The 14,384-nt window shown below is 48.0% G+C and overlaps 1 long non-coding RNA gene across 1 annotated transcript in view; it reads left to right on the top strand.

Annotated features, from left to right (window-relative positions):
- The window catches only part of LOC106832580 (uncharacterized), a 46,878-nt gene extending 33,297 nt beyond the window's left edge, over positions 1-13,581 (top strand). The window contains exon 3 of the long non-coding RNA XR_011503214.1: positions 8,150-13,581. This is a non-coding gene — a long non-coding RNA (uncharacterized lncRNA). The remainder of the gene's footprint in view (positions 1-8,149) is intronic.
- Positions 13,582-14,384: the final 803 nt, after the last annotated feature.

The raw sequence follows: 14,384 nt of genomic DNA, 5'->3' as shown, positions 1-14,384 counted from the left end.
TACACCATTGGCTCTCCTGGTTCTGATTGAAACTAAACCATGGACTCTCCTGGTCTCCACCTTCCAGATCTTGGGACTTGCCAGCCTCGATAATAATGTGAGCTAAATCCTTATAATAAATCATATATATAGTTAATTGGCTCTGTTTCTCTGGAAAACCTGACTAATCCAGAGGGAAGAATGAGAAGGACCTTAAGGAGAAAGAAGGGATAAGTCTTAGAAACTGATAAAATATAGATTTGGAGGACAGGGGAAAGAGATGAGAATGATTCCAAGGTTTTACCTTGGAGACCGACCAGAGGAGAGTGTGCTTAACTTAGATAAGGAAGTCAGGAAATGAATAGGTTTCGAGGAGAAGAGAGTGTATCTGATTTAGCCAGCCTGGGTGTGCGAGCCGTGGGATACACGTAGGGGCACTTATACATTCCTGGAAGGAACTTGGGACCAGTTTTGGAAAACAGGTCTAGTCCTGAGAAAACAATGGGAGTCATCTCTACAGGGAGAGTTGAAATTTTAGAGCAGATGAGACCAGGTAGATGATCTCAAAGATGCTGCCCAGCTTTGACTCTCTACGACGAGTTTGACTTCTGGGATTATAATAGTCCTAGTTCTGAATATTCTTAAAATGATCTTGGCATCTAAGTCTTTCATTAATCACAGATTTGCAGTGTTGAATCGTGCCTCAGAGACCACTGCTGGAATCTCTCCCCCACCACCCCTGCTAGATGGTCTCTCTGTATCTACTAACACCTACAGGAGCAGGAAACTCCCAAGGCAGCCTATTTCTCTTTAGTCAGAAAGGGAAAAAGGCTGATTCTTGAGAGGAACCAGCATGAAAAGGGATTGAGGGAGAAGATTTGTCAGTAAAATAGAGGAAGCAGTAGGTGGACCAAAGAGGGACAAGGGGAGGTTGCTATCAGGGAAGTCAAAGGAGGGTTAATCAAGAAGGTCCTGGAGAATCAGACTTAGGCTTCTGGACTTAGAGATGAGACGACCACTGATGACTGAGGAGGGGATGATTGTAAAGGAGCGGTAGAGACCAAAGTCAGATTCCCAGGGGCTAAGATAGGTTTCGTGGGAGGAGTGGGGCGTGTCGACTGCTTGTTCAAGGGAGGGTCCCTTTAGTGGACTCTGTGTGGTCCCCTCCAAGAGCAAGGTGCATTTGAGCCTTTCTTGGTACTTGCCAGTGGAGGACCCACCTCTATTATGAATACTCAGGACTACCTGAATGCAATTTAGGAGGTAGGTATAGAAGAATCCAGCTTTGGATGATTGCTTTATAAAGCGGCATGAGCTTTGCAGATACAATTTTGTGATGGCTCATATCCATACACAACTAGACTGGAGTCATCTATTGCTGGGTTACAAATCACACCCACAACTGAGTGGCAGAAAGTAACAATGATTTGTTACCCCATTACTTTTGTGGGTCAAGAATTCAGACAAGACACACTGGGGACAGCTTATCTCTGCCCCATGACGACTGGGGCCTCCTCAGCTAAAGACTCAAATACTGAGGAGCTAGAATCATCTGAAGGCTTAACTGGGGACTGGAGGATCTCCTTCCAGACATAGTCCATTCATGTGCCCGGCAAGTTCATGCTGGAAGTTTGTTCTTCTCTACATGGTCTCTCCACAGTGTTGGTTAAATGTCCTCACAATGTGGCAATTGTGAGCAATGCAATGGCCCAAGGTGGAAGCTGCAAATTTTGTTAGTGATGTCACCTAGGAAGCCGAACACCATAAGGTCTTCAATATCCTACTGATGTCGTGGATCAGCCCTCTTCATTGTGGGAGACGACTATACAGGGTGTGAATACCAAGAGACGAGGATCATCAGGGGCCAACTTGGAGGTTTGCTGCTACAACTGACATGACAGAGGTCAGTTAAAGCCAGATCAAGGTAGTACCGACAGAGTGCTGAAGGGCAGGCAGCTGGCAGAGACCCAAGCCTAACTGATGGGGTCCAGTCCTGGCTATTCCAGCCAGGGAGTCTATAGATGGTGCTCCCTTGTCTATCAGATTTTTCATCAACCCAAATAAGCTTCCATAGGTGGAGAGATTATAGTTTCCTGAAAGGAAAGCATCAGCTGGGACCTTCAAAGCAAAGCCACACTAAGCCCCTTTGCTGGGCTGGACAAACTCTTTGCTTACTCCATGTCTATGGGATGCAGAGCTTCCGGAGGCACATTGTCTGTGGCTGCTAATGAATTCAGAGCTGAGCGGGAAGAGGTAGTGAAACTACAACAGGGCTTCAAATGGGATTCTCCACTGAGCAAAGCTAAAGAGAAATCTGCATGACATCGTGGATTTGGATGAAAATAGTCTCTCACCCTATGTAAACAGAAAGCTGTACATTCATATGTGTGCGGATATGCAACGCTATGCAGGAGCCCGCAGGAGTTTCCAATTTGGCACACTGTGGTTTAATGCCAGAGCACGTCCGCAGCTGTTCTACTGACCCACAGGACAACAGAGAGGCTCACATTTTTCCTTCTCATCACTCCTCCACCCCTGGTGGGAGCTTTCCTGCCATTTGGCCTTTCCGGATCAAATGATGCAGCTGGGGACAGCCGAGAAAGCTCACGCCTGAACACAAGGGCAGGGAAACCAGTGGACAAGATGTGAAAGGGCTTGGTAAACATGTGAGAGATACTGAGGTGCCAAAAGCACAGTGCAGAGCTGCCCCACTAGAGAAGTGTTGCCTAGAATGTGCTCTCTTCTCCTGGGACGTGGAGAGGGCAGGAGCCCCTTAAACAGGTGTGCCCTGTTCTCAAGGGAGCTCACTGCAGCTGAGACCTGCTGCGTCTGAACAGCTGCTTCTGCACGTGGTGACTAGGAAGAGATTCCCCCCAGGAAAACAAAGGCTTCTGTTTCTATTACACAATAATAGGCTCTGCTATTATTATAATTATTATAATAGCCTCTGTTATTATTGTGCTGTGTGACCAGGGTAAGTCTCTACCCTTCCACGTGTAGTTTCTTCATCTCTGGATATAACAACCCACTTCTCTGGGGCTTGGACACACAGTTGTTAAGTGCAGGAGGAATGAGTCAACATCCACTGAACTCCAAAACACCATTAGCTGAAAGACTTACCGGGGACACTTTGGGCAATAGTGTTATTTTGCTCTCCAGTAATTCCTCTGGCTTCCTCCAGCGCTGTGGGGCATTGAGATAAACCACTAGCTTGGAGGCTGGATGCCCAGACACCTGCTTGATCTGCCTTGCTGTGTGCCTAGAACACATCGCTCCCCAGGGGGACTGCCACTTTAAAATGAAGGACTTGACCAGTGGTCTCTGGAGAGTGCTGTCTACTCTATGGTCTTTCATGGCCTTAAGTCTAAAGGCTGGGGTGGCCACATGACGCATTGTGGCATGTGGAGCAGACGGACACCTGAGTTCTTGCCCAGCTCTTCAGGAGAGCTCAGAGATTAACCTATTCTGTTTTTTCATCTTGACTATGCAATAAATCACCTAGGGGAGCTTGTAAAAAATACCACCCCCCTGCTTCACCCAGACCAACTGAATAGGAATCTGAGGGTGAGACCCCTGCCTAGGTATTTTTTAAAAACCTCCCCCAGGTGATGCGAATGTGCATTCCAAGGCTGAAATCACTTAACCCTTCCTGGTTTACAGCTCTCAGCAGAGAGAGGCTCGGTCTCCACACTGACCCAAACACCCTCTTAGCTGGCAGCAGAGCTGGGACTGTACCTCGAAACTTGTGAACTCCAATCTTTGAAAAGTTCCTTGGGGCCAGCCCAGTGGCGCAGCAGTTAAGTGCACACGTTCCGCTTTGACTGCCTGGGGTTCGCCGGTTCGGATCCCAGGTGCGGATATGGCATTGCTTGCCAAGCCATGCTGTGGCAGGTATCCCACATATAAAGTAGAGGAAGATGGGCATGGATGTTAGCTCAGGGACAGTCTTCCTCAGCAAAAAAAAAGGAGGATTGGCAGCAGATGTTAGCTCAGAGCTAATCTTCCTCAAAAAAAAAAAAGAAAAAGTTCCTATAAGTGACTTATAGATATCTCTATATCTTCCCCATCTATGGAAACTCTTGGCTTTCCTCAATAAAAGTCATCCCTGTTCCTAATGAAAGCAAGAGAGGGACATCTCCACATCGGGAGGGAAGTTGGACCCCACACTGGCTTATTTTCTGAGAGTCCCCTTCCCCTTGGCGATCCCACTAATCACAGGTGCTGCTATCAAGCTGGACTGTGGACCCCTAGTTCCCACTAAATACAGCTTTACTACAAGTTGAGGAACAACTCATGGGAAGTAGCCACAGAAAGTCACATCCACCAAGAAAATCTGCTCCCACTTCAGCTCCCTTGTCCTCTGAGATGGATGCCTGGCGGTGGCCTCCCTGCCTACCCCCATGTGGCCAAGACCAGGTTCTTCCCCAGAGGACCAAGAAGTTCCATTAGGCTTGACGGCTGTCTGCAGAGTTCAGACCAAGGGAGAAAGGCCAGGAGTCTAAGGCCCATCTTCTAAGTTTGAGCTTCCCCTCCTGCTCATTGACACTTGGAAGGACTACACTCCCTCCCGCCCTCTGTCTCCCACAGCTGTCAGACCTCACCTGGCCCCCTCCTCCCGTTCAGGAAGTGCACTGAGAGTAAATAGCAGGGGGTTGTTCTGAGATCCTGCTTTATCTTTTCCCAGCTAAGAGACCCAAGACCCTGTCACAATAGAATGAATTGCTGGACCAATAGTCAGCAGATCTGGATTCAGGTTTTGAGTGTTTGATTTACTTGCTACAGGACCTTGGGGACGTATCTTAATTCCTCAGAGCTTTCGGCATCTCACCTTCAAGACACGGATCTAGAGCCCTGCCCTGCCTCCCTCTCAAGGTTGTGGCAAAGATCAGTCTCATTAATGTGTGTGCAAGATTCTTATAAGCTGGAAAGACTGCTTGAGTGAGGGCCTTTATTATGAAGGAATTAAGGGTTAGATGGGAGTACAAATACTCAATGGACGTGTTTTTCAGAGAATTAGAATATTTTGTCCAAACCACTTCAGAGTTGGAAAATAGCTTCAAGGGATCCTTGCGTGGGTCTACAGTGGCACGTCTCTAGTATTTATGGGGCTTACAGAGCGAGGCCCCAGGGCATACAATGGAGCTTACAAGAGGGAGCCCTCACCATAGACCTTGTCCTCTCCTGAGTGGGAGAAGCTGTCCCAGAGCCAACACCTCCATAAGGAAGGCTACATGCACCTGGGCTGTTGCCAACCAAATGTGATGATCTTTGCTACTATCATTTATTGTGCCTGGTACATGAAAGATGCTCCTAAATATTTGTTGAATGAATTGTGATTCCAATATAAGGTGATGCCCATGCTAATCCCATACTCTTATGAGATCTGCAACTCGTCAGGAAAAAAGTAATAAATATTACTGAGGATTAAATTAATTGGGGGGGGGCAGAAATAACCAAAGAAACCTCTCCAATTATAGGATAATACATATATATTCATTGTAGCTAAGGAGTAGGTGTTACGGGTATGTATTATACATACGCAACAAAAAGAAATAAGAACACAATTCAATTTCATAAAACTTTTCTAGTGACTATGATTAATATGTGCCCAAAACCAGGCTGGGCGCTGCTGTTGGCAGGGTATAGAGAGAGGTCACCCACAGTGCTACAATTGAGGTGAGACTGGACGGTGACTGCGGGGGAACAGGAAGGATTTGAGGAAGAGGTGGCATTTGAGACAGGCAGAGAAGGGGAACTGCGAGAATAATCCAAGCAGGGGATCTTGTGACAAGTGGAAACGTTGGGGCCTATTATGATTAAGTCACAGCAGCTACTGCTTGTTGAGCATTTGCCATATGTAGGCTTTCCACACACGGTCTCATTTACTGATAACCCCATGAGCTAGGTATTTTTATTCCCACTCTACTTATGAAGAAACTGAAGTTTAGATTGTCACAAAGCAAGCAAATGGCACAAACAGGATTCAGACACTGGTTTGACTCCCCACCGGTCCTTGCTCTTACACAGTCCAGCACGAATGGAATTAAGCGCTCATAGAGCGATACAATGGGAGCAAAGATGGGACAAAGACAAAGCACGGAGCCTCTTGTTTATGGACCCTGAGGTGTCTTTATTTAACACAGAGGCTGTGGGAGATACAGGAGGTTTTAAGGAGGGGGAAGAATGCGATTAGAATTGTGCCTTGAGGTCACTTGCTGGCCATAGGGATCGTAGACTAGAGATCGGTTAGGAGGCTGTGGCCATGATCCAGGCTGGGGGCGTGAGGAGCACAGCTTGCCATCAAGTTTTGCTACTCAAAAGTGTGGTCCCTGGACCAGCAGCATCCTATCACCTTGAGCTTGTCAGAAACGCAGACTCTCGAGCCCCACTCAACCCTATTGAATCAGAATCTACATTCTAACAGGACACCCAGCTAGTTCTAATGCACATTGAAATGTGACCAGCATTGCCATAAGGGACAGGAGCACTGCTGGGGGGCCACTCCTCCTAGAGGTGCACTTCTTTTTTGGATGGCAGATCTCTTTGAGAATCAAAGGAAAGCTGAGGACCGTCTCTGTAGGAAACAGCGCAGATGCACACCAACATGAGCCTAGAACCGCAGGGGCTTCACAAAGCCCTGAAAGCATGAGGACCACTGCTGGCTCTGTAAGGAATCCCTGAATCTCACCTCATTAATCACGTAGTTGGGGAGCAGTGGTGAGGAGTTTATAGCCAAAACAATTCAAGTCTGAAGCCACGCTGTCATTTTAGAGACCTCTTCAGAGCCTGGACGAAGCTTAGGTCACCCCAGCCAGGGCCAAGACTCTGTTCCCATCCCCATCCCCCCGCGCCTGCATTGTTCTCCAAATCCCCTGGTGATCTGAGCAGATACCCTGGAGCAATGAAGCGGGGCCCACCCTGGCTTCCTTGAGCAGGACAGGGCCTGCCTGCCTGCTTTTCTTTAGTCTCAGAAAAGCCAAAATTAGCCTCACTTTTGTTTCTTTTCTCAGGAGCCTCTGCATTGTATCTCAGGAAAGGATTATTGTGCTCTGGGGACCCTATCTTATCGGGGGGCGGGGGAGGGGGGTGTGGGGGAGGTGATGAGTGAAAGGAAAATGGTCTTTGACAAATTGGTTCAATTCGGACAATCACGTGACTTCCCAGTAATTGCCCACCACTGCTTCAGTAAGGCTATTGTTTCAGCTCCCAAATATTTAGCCAAGTGGGCGGCCAGGGGAGGTTGGGGAGCGGTCAGAGGTTTGAGAACATGATAATGTGGGGAAAGGACTTTTTCTGGTGAACCTCTGGCGTTATGTTGGGAACGCTGATACCCAGCAGGCTCCGGGCGCGTGACTGGAGTTCTTTTTCACTCACTGAGTTCTTGCGGGGGTAAGGAGACACCTCAGGGGCACTGCCGGAATGCAGGGAGACGGGAGCGACTCCGGAGATGAGGGCTCTGGAGGCGGTAGCATGAGAACCCAGTTTGATTCAGCAGTTTCTGCCTCGTGGCTAGACAGGCTGCCTTGATGACTCCTCCAGGGAGAGAGGGAAATATTCTTTTACCTCTCACGGTGAACACTGCTCAGAAAAGCAAAACCACATGCCGTGAGCCAGGGGGCAAATGTGACTTGAGCTGTCTGCACTAAATGTTTCACACAAAGAATTCAAGGTGAGACCAGGCATTTGCCCTTACAAAACTTGTCAAAAATTCCTGCGTCTCCAGGGAGAGAGCGCTCCCACTGAACCTCTCAGGCTTGCTCAGCCTGACATCCCGGGACATTTGGGAGATGAGGCTGGTGGCAGCAGCAGCACGTGAGAATGTGTGTTATCGAAGGGGAACACTTTTCCCCTGTGCTCATGCGGTCATCTATCTGACATGCCTGTGGGTGGAGGTGGGCAGAGAGGGGAAGGGAGTGTCCAGTCACCGGCGACAGAAAAGAGCCATGAGGTCATCGGAGCCTAAGGCTTTCCTCGCTGACCATGGGTAACAATTGTCTTCCCAGCTTGCATTCCCAGGGGCTCACCTCCGCTCCCACGGACGGTTCTGAGTGGGATTCCTGCTTGGGACATAAGTTTTCCTCCAACTGAAACTACGCCCTGAGGGCCAGATAGGGGATCTATTATTTGGCAAGAGATTTGAGATTTAACTTTGAGAACACTTTGTTTCCAGGTTCTGATGACAACTCCCTCACGTCTGATCCTACCCAAGATGTCACCCTCGCCTCACATAACTCCCTGCTCAGGAACCACTGTGTGGGCAGCCCTCACCCACTTTGCCCTTGCTCTCCCCATGAGTCCCTTCCCATTGCATCTCCCTAGGATTTGGGGTTCCTCCCCACTCCTCTACCCCAAGACCTACTGAATCAGCAAGACTTGAGAACCTGTGACAAGCAGACCACGCCAGGGATCTGCTGCACACTGAGTTTGGGAATCATTGAGCCAGCTGATCTCTAAGGACTGGTTTAGCTCCAATATTCTAGGATCAAGATGTTCTGAGGGATGGCAGGCTCCGGGGAAGAAGCACACGGCCTCCCACGTGCACAGATGAGTTTTAATAACCATCGGGTCTCAGGCTTTTTACTGCAGTGATTGTCTACCTGGGCTGCATATTAGAATCATCTGTGGGGTTTTTAAAACTCACAGATAATATGGTTTCCAAGCAGAGATGAGATGTGTGGGTTTCTTCCCCCTCTTCTCTAAGAAGCAAAAAACCACCTTGGAATTGCCGGCAGTGGTTCCACCCAAAGGGTACGTGTTGGTACCAGGTGTTCTCTCTGGAAATCTCCCCAATGAGGGTCAATCACTTGGTGCCACAGAGGAGAGCGAGCCTTCTGAACAAAGCGGGCTGTGGAGACCTCAGGACTGACCCTGGTAACTTCCTTTAAAAGAGTAGCCTCACTGTCTGGCAAAAGGGATGTACTCAGACCCTTTAGGCTCCAAGGATGGTCAAAGAAAAGCTGCGGACCCCAGGGTGCATCTCTGGGGTGAGAAGAGGAGAGTGGAGATTCTGGCTCCACCAGCTTGTGGGGCTGGAACTGAGTCTGAATCAGCATCCGGGGCCAGCCAGTGTCCTGGGAGGAGGCTGTGGAGGTGAACTGCTACATTAGGAGACCATGTCAGGGTACCCTTGGCCAAGGTTAGCAAAGGGGGAGGTGGTGGTCCCTTCTCCAAGGGCCACAGCTGGGCATGAAAGGCTGCCAGGAGCATCTGGTGGGCACCAGCTGAGGATGAGGTAGGACCAGTGTCCAACAGTGACACCATGGGGCAGCGGGAAGTCACAGCAGAAGTAATGCTAAGTGATAATATTTCTTTGGTGTTATTTGCCCAGCATTGATCTAAGTGCCTCACACTTATTCATTCATTTAATAACAATTAATAGCAGTTCTGTCAGGGAGTCATTATCACCCCCATTGTACAGAGAAAGAAATCAAGGCAAGGAGGTTATACAATTAGAGAGTTGCTGCCAGGCTGTGAACCAGGCAGTCTGGCTCCAGAGCCCACATCCTTAACCATTATGCACTGCTGCCTCAATAACAATAACCATAATTTACTGAGAACTTACTATGTCTATTATGTTCTCTGTGCTCTTTTAGTCTTCACCACAATCTGACGAGGTGGGAACTGGTTTTATTCCCATTTTGCAGATAAGAAAAGCGAGGCACAGGGAAGATAAGTAGTGGTCTGCTCATCGTCCATTCTCGCCCCTCTGGGAATGGAAACCGGACTCATCCCAGCCAATCCCACAGCTGCTCCTTCACTTTTTGGAAGTTCTAAGCCTTTAGGGTTCCCAGAAAAGTGAAGCTAGTGGAAAGCTTCGTTACGGGATGCTGGGCTTCCTGCAACAGAACATGTGCACTCTTTAGTGAGGAACTGGAAAAACAAAGGCCGTATGACAATATTTCTACCTCCAAATTTGTGAGAGCAGATCATAACAATTTCAGGGGCCCCACCCCAGATTTGTGGAATCAGAATACGTGAAGGGTGAGGCCAGGAAATCGGAATTAAAACAGAGCCAAAAACAAACCACAGGTGATTCTGGAGCACAGCCAGCGTTGAGAATTACTACCTTGATTTCACAGTCGTATTTCCCTGCCCCCAATGAGCAGGCAACAGTGTTTCTAGGAACTGGTTCTAGTTTTCGAGTCCTCCTGCTTAGAAAGAAGCTGCGTGTGGGAGCTGACCAGAGGGAAGGAGCTGTTAAGGACCTGGGCAGAGAAGCAAAGCCCCAGGAGCCCAAGATTCATGCCCATGCGCTCTTTGTTCATGCCCTCCCCTGGCCTGCTGGACTTGGCAAATCATTATCTGTTCTTCAAAGGTAGGCACAAACATCTTACTCTTAGTAAACACTTCCCCTGTTCAGCCTCCCCTCCTCCAGCCTTGTGCATCTCAAAGGACTGCCACTTGGGAGCCCACAGCTCAAACCTGGCTCAGAGCACTGCTCACCACATCCCTTCCCTGTGTTGTGCCCCTACCTTTCAGGACTGCCTATTATTTACACCTTGCCCTTCTGCTCCCCTCACACCGGCCAAGCAAGGTGCCTGGGACATCATAACCTCTCAGAAAGTGCTAGCTGTTGAACGTAAGGGAGAGGAAGGAGGGAGGAAGAAAGATAGAGGGATAGGGAAGACGAAAAGGGCAAAAGGTAACACAGATGGAGAGTGGCCAGTGAAATCTGATTTAGTGTTGACCCCTTGAGCACATGTGACCTTTGCTCTGACCCATGGGTACAGCCAGTCCAGGCACTCATCTGGTCGCCCTGGAACTATGCACACAGAGTACTGAGAGAGAGAGATGAGGACATTTATGGTTTCACCAGGAACCATTTCTTATTTCTGTTGATGCTTATAACAATCCTATGAGATAAGTAGGGTAGATCTGAATAATCTCGTCTTACAGGGGAGAAAACTCAGGCTCCGGAAGCTAATAAGCATGTCCAAGGTCACATGGCTGGTAAGCAGAGCATGGGTTAATCCAAATTCATTGCTAGACAGACAAAAATAGCTCCGATTTTTAAGGTTGGAAGGGCCCTGGCATATCATCTGATCCAACTCTCTGGTCAATGTGCATCTTCCCCACAACTTATTGGAGGAGAGGGGATGGAGCTGTGTTGGAATAACCCTAACAATGGGGAGCTCCCTGCAGCCACTGCAGCTTGGACAGGACCAAATGAAAGTTGTCCCTTACACTGAGTTAAAGTCTTTCTCTGTAGCACATAACCAGCAGCTCAATCCTCTCCTGAAGACCAGTGAAAGGCGTGTTCCCTTTCCACTCTGTCAGCTGTGCTCCACCGCTCTGAGACACCACGACCGACATCCTGGACTGAGGCAAGGCCCCCTTCCCCGGCCTCAGAGCGCTCCAGCAGAGGGCTGCCCGTGCTTGCTCAGCTGGCACGCTGACTCACTCCCGACAGTGTAGGTGAGTCACCGCTTGCCTACGGGGATGTATTTCCCATTTGAGGTATATCAAAGGAGAACATTCTCTGCCACTCTCTACTTACGCAGGAGAATGTGGAGCATCTCAAGAGATCTCAATCCTGCCTCATAAGAAGTTCAAGGGCTTTACTCATACAACTCATGCTTCATAATAAAAATGTACACAAGGTCTAAAAGACAGACCTGGTGAGTTGGACCTAAAAAAAGTGGAAGCTACAGAACAAACAGCTTCCTGCATAGGATGTAATGATATACCTGAGAACTTGAGGGCCTTTAGGGGTTGGAAAGGCCTTTTCAAGTTTTGTTTTCAGTTTTTGCATTCCATCAATAAGGCAGGTAGGAGAAAAGTAAACTTTTTTTGTGAACAAGAATAACAGGAATCAGTCTCACAGCCAGAGAGGCATGGGATCAGGACCTGCCCCAGGCCGTCTGGGTCCGAGGTCAATAACTGAGTCTGGTGTGTGTGTGTCACTGGCCAGAGCAAGCCCTCTAGAGACTCCCCAGGTGGTGACAGCCCAGGCAGTCTCGTGCTTCAGCTCAGGCCTGCGTGCCGGCTGCTCCCCCTGGGATTGGCGGCAGCACTTCTGAGCCTGGCGTTTTATTGTGTATTATGTTATCTCAATAGGAAAAGGCAATTCAGGGGAAGAATTTCCTTGTCACAGTGCTCCAGGCTTTCCATTGTCCAGCTTTCTTAGCCCAGGTTCATCCCCTGGGTCTGACCATTACTCATATCCATGGAGGCGCCTTATCAGAGCTGTCTAAGATAGAGGGTCTATTTTTTTCTCAGTACCAGACAAACTGGAATCTGTCCACCCTTTGTGGCCTGACATCATCCCACAATTAGCCGGTTTGAATCCAGCCACACTGAGAAGATACTAGAAAAGCAGCCCCTCGTCGTCCAGTTGTCTCGATCACAAAGCCCTGGGACTTCAGGGCCCTCTGGGGAGATCGAGAGCCATCTCACAGAGGAGCTGACTGTGAGGGTCTTTACTCCGGAGCTTTCTTCCCCAACTTGTTTCTCTGAAAAACTTCGAACCTACAGGAAAGTTGAGAGAATAATACAATGACCATGCCTCTACTAGTCACCTAGATTCACCAACTGCTCCCATTTCATCACATTTGCTTTATCTCTTTCCCTCCGCTTACATATCCACCTGAAAAATATATACTTTTTTCCTGTCGAACCATTTAAAATAAAAGTTGCCAAATCATGATGCTTCTGTGAAAATTAATCAATGGAAACCTCATTTAAAATGGAGTGGGGAGGGGCTGGCCCCATGGCCGAGTGGTTAAGTTCGCGCGCTCCGCTTCAGCAGACCCGGGTTTCACCAGTTCGGATCCTGGGTGCAGACATGGCACAGCTCATCAGGCCATGCTGAGGCGGCATCCCACATGCCACAACTAGAAGGACCCACGACTAAAATACACAACCATGTACCAGGGGGCTTTGGGGAGAAAAAGGAAAAATTAAAAAAATCTTAAAATGGAGTGGGGAGGCCAGAAGAGAGAAATCTCACGCACTTGCCACTCCATGCACACTACAGACCCAAAGAGGGGAGGCGGACCTTGCATCTCCCACAGGAGGTGATACTACTTATGACCCCAGCGGAAGGAAGGAAGGAATTCCTCCTCGCCCAGCGACAGCTCAGCCAATGAGAGACTTCCGTAACTCAGCCAATGAAAAGCCACCACACTTTCCCCAGTCTCCTCCAACGGACGCTTTACAACATACCCTCCCAACTTCATAAAAGAACTTCTCTCCTTTCTTTCTTTGGACTTGCCTGCCATTTGGTTTGCCATAGATGGCATGTCCTGAATTGCAATTCTTTTCCCCAATAAACCCATTCTGCTGGTAAATAACTGGCTGTTTGTTTTAGGTCAACACTTCTAAACAGTTCAGCATGTATATCCTAAGAAACGGCATTCTCCTATACAAGCATAATGCTATTATCACTCTTAAGAAACGAAACAAAAATGTTAGCTAATATACTGTACATACAGTTTGAGTTGCTTAACGATGGAGACACGTTGTGAGAAATGCATCATTTGGTGATTTCATCGTTGTATAAATATCACAGAGTGTACTTACACAAACCTAGATGGAATAGCCTACTACACACCTAGGCTACATGCTGCTAATCTTTTTTTTTTTCTTTTTGCGGAAGATTAGCCCTGAGCTAACTGCTGCCAATCCTCCTCTTTTTGCTGAGGAAGACTGGCCCTGAGCTAACATCCATGCCCATCTTCCTCTACTTTATATGTGGGACGCCTACCACAGCATGGCGTGCCAAGTGGTGCCATGTCTGCACCTGGGATCTGAACTGGCGAACCCCGGGCCGCCGAAGCAGAATTTGCACACTCAATCGTTGTGCCACTGGGCCGGCCCCCATGCTGCTAATCTCATGGGACCATCATTGTCTATGTGGTCTTTCATTGACTGAAACGTGGTCATGTGGCTCATGACTATATTCAAATCTCCCCAATTGTACCAATAATCCCATATAGCTTCTCATCCCTCCCTTTAGAGTCCTTTACACTAGAACAGTTCTCTAGTCTTTTTGTTTTTTGTCTTTCATGACATTGACATTTAAAAAAATCCAAAGTAGTTACTTTGTAGAATGTCCCATAATTTGGATTTGTCTGCTTGTTTCCCCAAAATTGGATTCCAACTAAAATAGCTTGGCAAGAATATTTCATAGGTGATGATGTATCCTGCTCAAGATGCTACCTCAGGAGGCACATGATGTTAATTTATCCCATTTTGGTGATGTGAATTTGATTATCTGATTAAAGTGATGTCTTCCAGATTTCACCATTGTAAAGAAACCCATTTCCATTTGTAGTGAATAAAGTCATCTGTGGGGTGACACTTTGAGATCGCATGAATATCCTATTCCCAATAACCTTTCACCTAAAGCTTTTAGCAACCATTGACATCTTTGCCTGTCAGTTATTATTATGGTGGATCACTTT

Source organism: Equus asinus, chromosome 5 (genome assembly GCF_041296235.1).
Source record: "Equus asinus isolate D_3611 breed Donkey chromosome 5, EquAss-T2T_v2, whole genome shotgun sequence".
In the NCBI taxonomy this organism is placed as follows: domain Eukaryota; kingdom Metazoa; phylum Chordata; class Mammalia; order Perissodactyla; family Equidae; genus Equus; species Equus asinus.
This window is presented reverse-complemented; position numbering and strand designations above follow the sequence as displayed.